Source organism: Centrocercus urophasianus, unplaced genomic scaffold, assembly GCF_019232065.1.
Source record: "Centrocercus urophasianus isolate 14NV4802_14NV808 unplaced genomic scaffold, USGS_Curo_1.0 seq_10, whole genome shotgun sequence".
Taxonomy (NCBI): Eukaryota; Metazoa; Chordata; class Aves; order Galliformes; family Phasianidae; genus Centrocercus; species Centrocercus urophasianus.
Genome location: NW_024884142.1, coordinates 91,713,519 through 91,726,795, shown reverse-complemented (window position 1 = coordinate 91,726,795; position 13,277 = coordinate 91,713,519).

The following is a 13,277-nucleotide window of genomic DNA, read 5'->3' as shown; positions in this document are numbered from 1 at the left end:
CCCCCCCCCCCCCCACCACCTAGGAAGCAGCTGGAGTTGGCCAAGTTCAGGTAATCATCTCACCACATAGCCTGTCACCCATTCCCTGAAGTACTGCTACTCTTGGATTTCTGAGGCTTTAGTCAGTGATTATGCAGTGCACTTACAGCTTCCCCATCATGAAGACAGGGAAAGAGAACTGATAGAAGTTAGTGAAAAGACATTCCAGCATTTTAGATCATAATTCAGAGACAGTAACAGAGAATGCAGCTAGTTATTTTGTTTCTGTCAGCCTCAGGTTTACAGGGAGCAATGAACTGTTTTCTTCACCCCTGACAAAAAAAAAAAAAAAAAAAAAAAAAAAAAAAAAATGATTACAGCAAGCACAGCCCTAGCACTGTGATATACACTGTATTGTGTACATATATACACAATACCTTTTCAAACATACTGCAATGAGAATAGTATCTAACCAGCAGCTAGGTTAAAGGCAGCGCACTACCAGTGACCCTCAAGGCTATGTGATGCATACAAACTGTCCGTTGGCATTTCAGAGGGGTGGAATACAGTGTTATGATCTGCTGACACTTCGTGGCACATACTGCAATAAACAAAATTTTACATCAGCAATGGATGCTGCCAAATTCCTTACTCCCAAAGCCATTGCACAAAAGCTCTTCTGTTTGAGTGATATTCCCTAGTACAAAGTATTGCTTTTCTTTCTCAGCTCTGGTTTTACGTTATTTAAATTATGGCAGCATCCGGAGTGCTGAATAGCACTCAGCACATTAAGAGATAGCTGAGTTTCCAGCAGAAGTAAACAGCACATATAAGTTAAGAGATGTAAGTTTCAAAGCATGTGGTGGGGATAGAGATGCAGATGGTTTAAGTGACTTGCCCAAGGTCAGAGATGAAGTCTGGCTGGAAAATTCATCTATGGAATTTCCTTGGGATGAATCAGTTCAGAGAGGGAATTTATATTTTTCCCCAAGGACTGTAGGTAGGAAAGTTATACTGCTAGGAGATCAGATCAGGGTAATATACCATGCTTTTCCTGTGCAGCAAACAGCACAAACAGAGACTCTCATCCAAAAGCTGAATTTAAGGTCATGGACTTCAGCCAGCTTAAAGCTAAGCATGTAATTAAGGCCTTAGCTAGAGAGTGGTTTGTTTAAGGTTGCAAACAGCCATCCGCTGATTTCAGAACACCTGTACTTCTGCAACAACAGTCCCTGTTCTTAGGAAAAGAGTTTAATACAACTGTATCAATAGGAATCACATTCATGTGTCAGAAAGGTGTAATTTTCTACTCTTAGGAATCAATGGAGTTCTTCCAGAATTTCACTTTCATAATAAAATGAAAATTGCTGTTCAATTTAATTCCCTGATGTCTAGCTGATTTTCCCCTCCCACTGAATAAGCTGAATTATTTTCCAGATATATCAAGTTCAATTCCCTGAACTTTAATTTTTATAATGTATTTTCTCTCCCTATCTTCAGCTTTTAAATGCCTGTGTAAACGTACACTTGTCCACCTTCTCCAGCCTTCTTCTGATTATCCTTATTTAGCTCTGGGAGTTTTCATTTTATTTCTTTTTCAGATCGATAACAAAGATATTTAGTATGGTATGCAAGTTACTCAACCAGACATCTTTCCTATATATTTACCACTAGATATCCCAGTTTTCAGGACTTGACAAAATCCTGCATGTCAATCAGAAATCATTTTCAGCTATTCTTTCAGGAAGTATTCAATCTCCTCTCTCCGCCCTCCTGTGAAATTCATGGGCAGAACTGAGATGTCTGGATAATGTGCTACTTGTGGAGACTAAGGAGTGTAACAGAGCCTTACAAGTAAAGTTAAATTATGGAAAGTGTATAGCCAAACAAAGCATACCACGATCCCCATATCATTTTCAGAGCATCTCCTCTGAACTCCCTCTCCAGAGGCACAGGACTTCACTCACCTGATTCTCACCTGTGGAAGCACTCATTTCAGAGCATGGACAAGCCAATTAATAGATAAGTTTTTCCTCAGCTACAGCATCGTAGATCACAAAGGCGTTTGTTGCACACAAATAGCCCCACATAGCTTTTTAACCACTCTCATTCCTCCCAGTATACTTGCTGTTAGATACCCAAAAGAGCAAGCTGTTGGCTTTGTACATTGAATATGTTGGTATTGTAGTGAACTCAAATTTTACTCTTAGCACCCACTGAGATCTGCATTATCACACTTACTAACAGCATTTCAGATAATAAACATGAGTATTTTTCTGTTGGCTTTTTTGTTGTTGTTGTTGTGTTTGTTTGGGCTTTGTTTTTTTGTTCTTTTTTTTCTGAAGAAACAAACACTCTCTTTGACAGGTCTGTCACACCCAATATTTTTATTCCTGCTGATGTGCAATATCAATACCTCTGACACAGTGCTTTTAAATTATAAACTTCCTCTAAGTAGATTATTTGCTACCAAAGCACTTCGTTAAACCTATCAACTCCTCTCCTGGATTACTAATTCACTTCTAATTTTGAAGGACAAGGTTATGAGGGTGCATATGGCTCTTGCAGAATTTATTATTTAAGACAAAACACCTGTTATAAATTCAGGCAGCACCACAGCCATCTGCGATTAAAAGGCAAAAAAGGAATGATAAAAACCACTAAAATCATACAGACACTTGGGCATAAAGGATAGCTTTTTTTTTTTTTTTTAAACTTGGAACGCAGCTAGTAGACAGTATGAAAATTTTAACATATAAATAGAAAGAGAAATAATATTCCTGGCTTTGTTTCCAGAATGGTAAGCAATATTTACTCTTTCACATAAAGTTAATACGCGTTGCCTGCAGAATTTTATCTAAGTAACTTGCAAAAGACATAAATGTATTAGCAGCCTCTCAAGGGTTCAACACTATCTTTACTTATTGCTACTTCACCACAATTTCTAGGTGTAATTTCCTAGATCATGGGCCCTTGAAGCCACCCCAATTAGAAGATGACAAGATCTCTCAGTACATTTCTGCACAATACTGAATAAGTGAAATGCAAGTATAATACAGAGGCTTATAGTTCCTGCCCTCCTTGGCTATTCCCTGATGAAGACTGACTCAGCCATCAACCTAGCTTTAGTGCTGGACTCTACACAACAATAAAAAATTTAGGTTTTTCTTTAATTCTGGTACTTAAATATGATCACTTTCCTGCTTGAGCACAGTACATTTGGCCATGCATTCTGATCCCCCCCTCCCCCCGCCATCATTCAACCTGCTTGTCCAATAACAGAACTACACATTGACTCCCCATCTTTCAGAGCTTTTTAGAAAAGCTGCTTGGTTTGATTGCCAGCTCTTGGAAGCAAAGCTCTGTCACACGCTTCTGCAGCTCCCAGTCAAGCGTGAAGCTTTGCAGGTTTGTGGCCATAAGAGCTTATGCGGTTTAGGTGATGTCAGACCTTCTCAAACCTGCTGAGAGGAATACGGCTTTTCATGTGGCCTGCTGGCAAAAACAGTCAAGGCTAAAGGCTAAGGCGGACTAATGACCTCCACCAACTACCAGTACCGCATCAGCATCCCTGTGAAGCCTAGAAGCAGGAAGGGGGGGGGGGAGGGCCAAGACAAACTTCATGAAGGTTTGAACCCCCATCAAGCATGATAGCACGAAAACTGATGACAATTTACCCAGGAAAGGAAGGGACAAAAGTCCCATCTCATTTAGCTCTATCTGCATCTAGTCAAATATCCTACTTTATGTCTTGAAGACAAATTCTTTATCTTCCCCTCCTTCTCTAATTTTTCCCATATGACATAAAATATGAAACAATAAAGTATCTTTGAGTTATTACAGTCAGGTAAGAGCCTAGTTTCCTGAAATGAGAGTCAATCTCAAGACCTTCAAAGTAATTCCAGAGAAACAATAATGCTCAGAATAAGACAGTTAGAAATACAAAGGCATATAGACCAAACAGATTTTCTTATAAAATCAAATCTTTACTGGAATTTGCTCTGTTTAGAAGACTATTATTCATCCACTTTCCACTGTTAGAAAAATCATTTTCCTAAACAAGAAAATAATATACAGAGTATGTGCATATAAAGCTTAAAAGAAATTCTTATCACTCTCTGAATGCAATATACCATAATTTGATTATGTCAAATACTATCCTTATAATTATAACAGTCATCTTATAATCATTTCTTATAGATTTCAATTTGAATCACTGTTTTAGCACCTGATGAATAAAATTAATGTGTCAAACATATACAGGAGATTCATGTTGAAGCCATATATGGAAACAACCTTACAGCAATTGAAGTACAATTTCATGATGATTACTAAAAAATTTATAGCAACTGACATAGTAAAGGCATAATTCTCATTTTATATGGTGCATTAGTCGATTTACTAGAAGTTCCATTGTCTTGATTTTTTTCAATGGTTAATTTTACATGGAAACATTCAAAAACAGTTTCTCAGAGATCCTTAAGTTTCTTGGGCTGCACATGCAATATAAATCAATGTTTAGGTAACATCGCTATCATCTTACGCTTCTGAGGGCCAAACTAGCTCAGTTCAAAATGTTTGGCCATTCAGTGGGTAACAAGAGCCTTGCTTTAGAAAACCATACATATTCAAAGCAAAAATAATTCAAATCTCCCTTGAAACCAATTCTTTCAATTTACCAAGCATTATAACATGTACCATCCTTTGTATCAGGCCCCAAATCTATCTAGCACTTGAGATGTGCTTAGATCTCTCCAAAATGACCAAACCATTGAACCAAACTTCCTGAAGATTCTCACTCATAATGTGTGAAATGAGTCTGGTAGATATGTTTTCAGCAGTTTAATGAAGTTCTCCCTTATTCCTCCCCACATTTCTCTTCTTTTTCACAGAGAATCTCTGTAATCAGCTTCAGCAGTTCTATCATTCTTATTGGCTCTAGCTGCCCTCTACCCTAATAGAGCCCACAAATATAAACATCACATTAAAAATGTAATAGCTGCGTCTGGAGGGAGATGCATTTTCTAATATCAATAATTTGCACAATGAACCCCAGGCTATTAGTGAGAGATTTTTTTTTTGAGCTATGCCTTTTTGTATTCACAGTATAAAAGGAAACTGTTCTTTGTTCACATAGCTATTAGATTAAGTATCCGTATGTTTTTCATTTGTGCAAACAAATTTGATAACAGGCATGAATATGCAGATTTTGAACTCTACACATTATTTAAAAGATTAGGCCATGATATTTCAGCCATTTTCCTCAGTGCATTTAATCAAGTGCCTTGTTTAATACTCAAACACAATTCACGTAACTATAAAAAATGTATGACTGAGAAAGCAAGAGAAAAGACTAAGAGCTACTGCAAAATAAATGAATGTAATAGATTTTATAACAACAGTCAATATTCGTGAATTACTGTGCAGCTGATGAGATGTCCTTGAAACAATATGCTGTGTTGATATATACCAACAGGTAAGTTAAGGCAGAAGACAGATTTTCTAAATGTGAATTTATACTTGTTAGAAAACAACGTTTTTTGTCAGAAAAATGTGTGATGTAATGCATTTCAACTGAGTGACTTCTGAAGACGGTCTGAACAAATACCACAGGGAAAAAACAAACGCAAAATACAGTCCACTCCCCTTGAACTCTGCTTTCAAGATGTGTCAAAGATGGAAGCAGAGCAGCACCTTGAATAAGTAATGACAAAGCAGAACAGAGACAGGAATTCAGCACTAGGAGAGGCCCCTAAAAGGTAATTCTTTTCAGTGTTATTTGCCCAGTCATTTGAACTGTTGGCATTAGAATATCTCATCTGCTACATGACCAGGAACAACTCTGCTTCCCTTACTTTCCTGCTTGCTTCTGTTTTGGAATGCAACAATCTCTTTAAGATAAATTCAAGACATATCAAGTCCTATGTATCAGTACTAGGCCTGAGATTCAAGCAAAAAGAGAAATCTGGCAATGAGTTCATATTAGAATGAAAATAAAATAATGAATCTTTTATCTTACTGAATATACTACACCAATTTACTGCTGTGATGTGGTGGATGCATTGACAAGTTTTTTTTTGTTGTTGTTATTTCATTTCCTACAGCAACAAAACTTTCTGCTCGTAATTCTGCTGCTATTTGTGATGGCTTGTTTCATGTTAGAGGTGCTTTCTGAAAGGCAGTGTCAATGTAATGTTAGTGTTGCAAGGCTAGGAGAAAGGTGTGGTCCACATCTGTCAGGGTCCTGGGGAGCTTGGACTGATACAGGCAGACAGGAGTGAACTGAAGGATGCCAAGGGACTGCAGAGGGGACTTGAATCAGCCTGCACTGCCTGAGGTGATAACAGTGCTTTTAGAGGCAGATGAGAACAAGTATAAAGCCCTGAATCTAGATGGATGGGACAGGGACACAAGGGTGCATAGAAAGAAAGGGAGGTCTTGAATTATTTGCTTTTCCATTACTTGTAAATCTTGTAATTTTTTTTTTTTTCCCTCAAAGGGTACATTCATAATTTATATTTCTAATGCCAAAACCTAAAATCCACAAAATGTACACTTAAAAAGTGGAAATGAATTATGCAGAGGCTAAGAGTGCATAAATCCACACATGAGACCCTTCATGATTTTGCTGTCTTGGCATTAAGAAATTTTAAGTTGTTTACCAGCCACCCAAAATTCAACCCATCACATCATCACTGCTTGTCCTCTTACCAGCTAAGTATTGATACAAAGGTGTTTAAAACATCACACTCCCCTATGTATTTGCTAGCACCAGCAGAAGCTACCAGCATTGTGCAGTGACACTGGTTATAGCTCCAACACCATGCATAGCCTGCCTCTCCCCATGCCCTCCCAGCTCTGCCCTTCCTGCGACATAGGCACCAGGATGGCATTGAAGGCACGCAAGCACCAGAGCTCTGCACAGGAGCACGGAGTCCTCTGTCTTTTCCTACTACCTCTTCTGCTCAGCCCTTAGATACTGCAATATTATGCACGTAAATTGACTGTGAATCCAGACAACTTGATGCAATTATAGTATGTCCCTACCTCTGCCTCATCACTTCTGTTCCTTGCCCAAGGCACAAGTTGCGTGGCAGTTCTTACAGCAAATCATCATATGTTTAAGCCAAGGACAATCCGTGCAGCAAGCACATGAATCTTGTTCATCAGATTAGGAGCATTTCCACATTTACCATTAGATCTTTCCCTGAAAATGACGGTTTACCTAGCTCCCTTATAGTCCATCTGCAGCACTGTCAAGACAGCTGTACAAGCAAGACCCTAATGCAATTTCCCATACAGGTTCTAGAGGCAGAACAGATCATTAAGTTTGTTTAAACCGAGCACACATTCAAAGACTCAGAAGGGAGTGATGAAGTGCATTCAGAGTATTATGTATATTACCTAAATACCAGCTAGAATAAAGGCTAAAATGAGCTATACTAACCACACCATTACCACTGTGTCTGTTAAATCCATCTTCATCTCACATTTGAACATTCTTATCTGAACTGATTTGTTTGAAAGCATTTTAGTCTGAAAGACTCCTCTCTGTTTCTCTCAATTGTGAAAAGATTATGAAATATATATAGGGTAGACCAAGAGCATAATATATACTCCTTCAGAAGTTGACACTCAAAATTATCAACAGTGACCACTAATTTTTGGATATGTGGTTCATTTTGGTTTTCAAGTATTATTTTCAGTGTTTTATGTACTTATAAAGCAGAGATAAATACATGCCTGAACATTTTATTCCGTTTAAGGAACAGGTTAATATATGAGCCATCTATAATCATCCATAAACAGTGATCTCTCAACAATAAAAAGCATACATCAAATTCTTGAGAAAGCAACTAAAGGAAAATCATCAGTTATAAAACTTAAAAATTATTAGGAATATAGGCAGCAACTGTACCTATCAATATATGAAAGGAATACATTACCCATGTACAAAATATGGAAGTACAACACTAGTTGCGAGATGTCACTAGGCAAGATGCAATGAGATATCATGATGTGTCACAGCATTTACTGAAAGCCTAAAAGCAGAAATTTAGCCACAGTATAACCTTCTGAATTTACTATAACCTTATTGATTTGTCCTTCAACTAAAAAAGGTTTAATGTCCAAAGGCAGGCTTTCCCTTTCCTATAGCCACAAGAAGCTTTTTTTTCTCCCTTTGCAGCTTGCCTGAAATCTGCGGGAAAGACTATTGATGATCTAATGATAGAAGCTAAGGTTCAACTATCAGTATCTCCTTTCTGCACGCAGTCTGGCATTGCTATCAGAAAGAAGAATCTGGCTGTACTCCTCCCACTTCAAACATGATAAGATTTCTTTGTGCTTCAGTTATGAACATACCTGCAACATTTACAGAAGCAGCATGCATGGCAAAGGATTAAAATCCAACAAGGTCTATCACCATCTTATTAATGGTAGATTATCTACTTATTCGTTGATTTTTACTTCATTTTAGGTTACTAACCAATATTAAAATAACTGTTTTGGCATCTACTGGGTCAACCAATCCTATGATTCTGCAGGTTTGATGAATGAGTAAATCTTTATATTAAAAGAGATACATATTATATAATTATATAATATATATTAAAAGAGACTAAGTTGAATTCTTAATAACCTTTATCATAACTGTTTAGAAAAAACAACCCTTCTCTAAAGTCTCTTCACATCCGATGAAGGTTCAGAATGATTATTTTTGTCCTTCCAGGACTGTTATCAAGGCCTCTCTACATAAAAATCTTCCACTGACACTCTTTCTGATCTTTAACTTACCCATCTGCCCTTTTGTGCTCCTTTTCTCCTCTTTTATTTTCCCTTTTGTTGTGTGCCTCTGTCATCTGAGGAAGATATTTTTCTTTACTTCTTAACATTATACCTCACACTTTCCAGTGCTCCTCCTACTGGCATTCTGGGTACACCAGAAACATCAATTCCTACATTTTCCTTCCTATCCTGGGACTCCAGGAAAGTGTTCTTTCTTTCTCTGAACCAGATAATACAGACATAACACGACCTGCTGAAATCTGGACAGCAATATGTCAAGCATAAATGCTAGTTTTGATCACGTCAGAGCACTTCTTGCAAGCAGAGATAACCCCTTAAAATTCTGTGGGAAAAAGAACAAAGTTCTTTGGTACTTAAGAGATTTACATCAACTTCAAATATATTCTTGTCGCAATTAGTCAAGTTGTGTATTTTTCCTCATTCTTCTCAAAGCATGTCTTTTCTCACTAAGTTATGGTTTCAATAAATATAGAGGAAGATTCTACTTATTTGTGTGGACGCTCAATAAGAATATTTAGCTGGCAAGCTAAATATCATTATTTCTCTGTGTCGTATGAATGTATTTGCAACATTTTCTTCTCTACTTACATTTTGGTTAATGCCTATCTACCTCAGGCATTGTAAACAGACAAACAAAGAAAATATTTCAGACCTTTAAGATCTGTGAGACCTACACTATCACATTTATTTATATATATTCTTGGACTGACGAAGGAACTACACATAACATACCTACTTACGAGTTTTTTATGCACCTTCACAAAGTCTGGCAATAAGTTCTTAAACTACTCAGATTCCTCAACCAGCTCCCGTATGTGATGCACTAAAAGCTGCTGATTCTACTCCAGAAAATGTAACTGCTAACGATCCTTCCTCTCTAGCATCTTGTGTCATGTGATTGATTGACTTACATCACAGTATTGCCCTGTCTTCTCTGTCACTGAGAAAATTCTAAGAACTTGATCCTCTCTGATCAATAGGTTCAGTTGTTAAAGGTGGTGACAAATATTGTTTTTTAATAAGCTAGAATTAGCAGAATACACAAGCAAGCTTTTAAAACCATCAGTCCTGCTATATTTATCACAATAATATTATTTTTTTTTTTAGATTTCTGTCACATAGCAGCATGTCAGAACTCCGTCACTTGTCTGAGACATCTGCTATTTATATGGAAAGAAATATCTGACTAAAGAAACCTAAAATGAAACATTTCTGCATACATAAAATAGAATTCGTGTAGAAGCATGAAGAAAGGTACACTCTTTTTACCCTAACAGCAATGACTCACATAGAAAAACTTATTTCTCCAGAACTACCAGAGTAATATTTTTCTCCCCAAAATAATTATGGAACTGAATCACTCCTCCATTACTCTAATCCCAAAACACATTGAAATCAACTGACTTTAAAAACTGAAATTATGCTGCAATGAATCAGTTTTTACATACCTAATACAAACTATTTCTAGATATTGGTTCTTTTAATATTAAACAACCTCTCTAATGCATATATTTCTGCACCTAAGTACTGAACTAATCATGTGTACCCTAAAAAACCCTTACATCTTTCCTTGCCCACTTTTTTTTGTGCAAAATAGATTTATAAATTGTTGAAAATTCATATTAAAAAAATGAGAAGGGGTAAAGATTTCTGCTTTTCTGCTTTCCTTTACAATGGCCTGCCGCTTCTTCCTTGCTCCTGCCTTTACAAAGACCAATTACCCTCTTCACTGGGAGTCCTGCCTCAGCCAGATGCTTCAATTACACATTCCCTTTAGTATCTCCTAAGTGCAGATGGACTTTCAAATCACCCGACTTCTTACCTATAACAGTCTTCATATTATTTATATTTAGTGTGCAAGGAGCAACACACCTGCTGATGAGGAGAGCTATCCTGTACAGGTGATTGGAATGAAGTTGTATATCATTAAAGAAGAACTGGCAGAAGGCCATCAGATAGAAACTACTGGACTCCAGTGCTCCTGATGATTTTTCAGGCATCTCGTGCTTTTTGCAAATAAAGTATTTTACACACCAAAAAGGAAAAGGGAAAGAGTTAGAAGAGTTCTATCACTGCCTCTTTCAAAATAAATTGTAGAAAGTCCATGGAAATCAGCATGACAAAACTGAGGTTTTAGCTATTTAGCAAATTCAATCACATGGTGAATGTGAAGGAGTTAGGTATCCAGCATCATGATGTCTCACAAACACGTGTCTACCACTGTCATAGATACTCAAGTATGAACAGTTCCTATTCTGAAAAAGAACACAAAAAATATACACTGACACAGCAAATAAGCACACAGTAGATGAACAGAAGCAATAGTAAAAATCATTTCAGCTTTTATGGAAGACACTAGTAAAGCAGTGAGCCTGAATATCTGCTTAACTGACTTTTTTATGACTAGGCTTGCAAGAGAAACAGTTACAGTTTCAAAACCAAGAACCGTCTTTAAATAAGCTCACCTTGAAAATCTTACCTGTTATATACTGATCACTCAAGCTAAACTGATTTCACTGGTAAATTAACTGATAGATTACAGCTTATTCTCAAAATCGAAATTAAAATTTCATACATACAAATGAGAATCCATTTTCTGAACTGTCTTTTCATGTTTAAGCATGACTCCAAGCCAGTGAGAAAATCTTTGAATTTACTTAGTTTCAGTTTATGACCTTAATCACTCTAAAATGTGCACACTCATATGTTTCTCCTACTCAAAAATTCCAGCCTTCAGTCCTGTTAAGCTACCCTTATGGGTATCACAGATGTCATTATATTTAGTAATAAATTATTCCCAACACAGAACTACTACCCCTTCCTGTGACTTTCTGAGCAAGGTCTGTAGAGAGAACATTTAACTTTTAGCTGTTAAACACTCCACAGCAAAAAGGTCTAAAATGTCAATCAAAAATGTGTAATCATCAATATTAACAGTCAAATAGTAATCAAGGATGACAACTGATGGTATTTCTTTACATTCTCAGTACATTTCAAAGTCTCTGCCTGACACCAGAAAATAACCCCAAGATATTGCACAATTCCAAATGTATGTTAATTTCACCCAAATTCCAATTTCCTTTCATTGTTTTCTCTTGTCAGCTTTTAAACAACGCATTCACTACTGTGACAGAATAATCTGTACTCAAGAAGACAACCTATTTTGCTGAGATAGTTATATGACATTTATAATAAAAGGTAAAATTCATTAAGAAATTTAAATCAGGGAAAAAATAACGTTGGACCAGGGATTTTCCATCTTGATATTCAAGCACTGTTCTTCCCAGATTTCTGTGAAAATACTTGGCTATTTTCCTCCATTTTTTTCCAATTTTTGATTGCACGTAAGTGGATATAATGCAGCATAATCCATATTAAATATATCAACCCTTTACCAGGTGTGTAGACTAAACAAGCAGATCAAATCTTTATGCAAATCACATAACCACCACTTGGTGATTTTTTTTGCGGAGAATCTCAAATTGACACAGGTATTGGATTAAGTACTAGGAAGGGGACAAATCTGTTTTCCATACCACCACAAAAATCATGATGGAGATTTCATACGAGTCTGCATTGCACTGGAAAGACACAGTACAGCCATCCTATGATAATGGCTGTGATAACAGACTTACTTTCTATCTGCCTCCTCAGGCACTTGTTGTCACTGTATAAGAAGTAGTCATCAAGGACATACATGTCCTAAATTAAGCTTCAGCAAAATAATTAGTCAAGAAGTTAATCAGCATTAAATGCCTGATCACACAAAGCATCTGTTACAAGTGCTTATGGACCTGTGACAATGGAGTGACCAGAAGCAGTTAACAGCTAAAATCCAACATCACTGTTTTGATTGTTTTTCTCTAGCTGCGCAGTTATATGGGCACTAAAGCAACTCAGGAGTCCTGTCTCTTTAGCTTCATGTATTAAAAAAAAAAAAAAAAAATCACAAGTACACTAGATTATCAAGATCCAATTTCCACATTCTTCCAGTATCTGTGAGCAGCTGCTGAGAGTTCAAGGCCTTTAGCATCTTACTGGCAACAAAGAGGCTGAAAACTACAGGAATGTTTGGTGGGGCATTTTGGAAATAAATGGCCTGTTTTAGCTCAAATTAAGAAATGAGTATAGAGTGGGAGAGAAATCAGAAGACTTCGAAAAATCTGTAAGTGTGCAAGTTCAGATAACATGTTTGCAAGAATCACACTTGCATTACTACTATTGGTCTGCTGGGAGAAGCTTGTTCAATAGGACACTTTGATAATGCAAAACACATCCAAAAACTCCTGAAGTCTGCAAAACCTACAAAAATAACTCAACAGAAACCTGGATGTTGGGTTCTTCTTTAATGCAATTCGAGTTAATGCACCATACTAAGACACAACATGAAGCAGAAATCATCTGACTTCTAGCAGAAGATTGGGATCTCTACTTTGAATTTCAGAAGTTCAAAATGAGTTTGCTGCTGAATGTACTACACACAAACACGG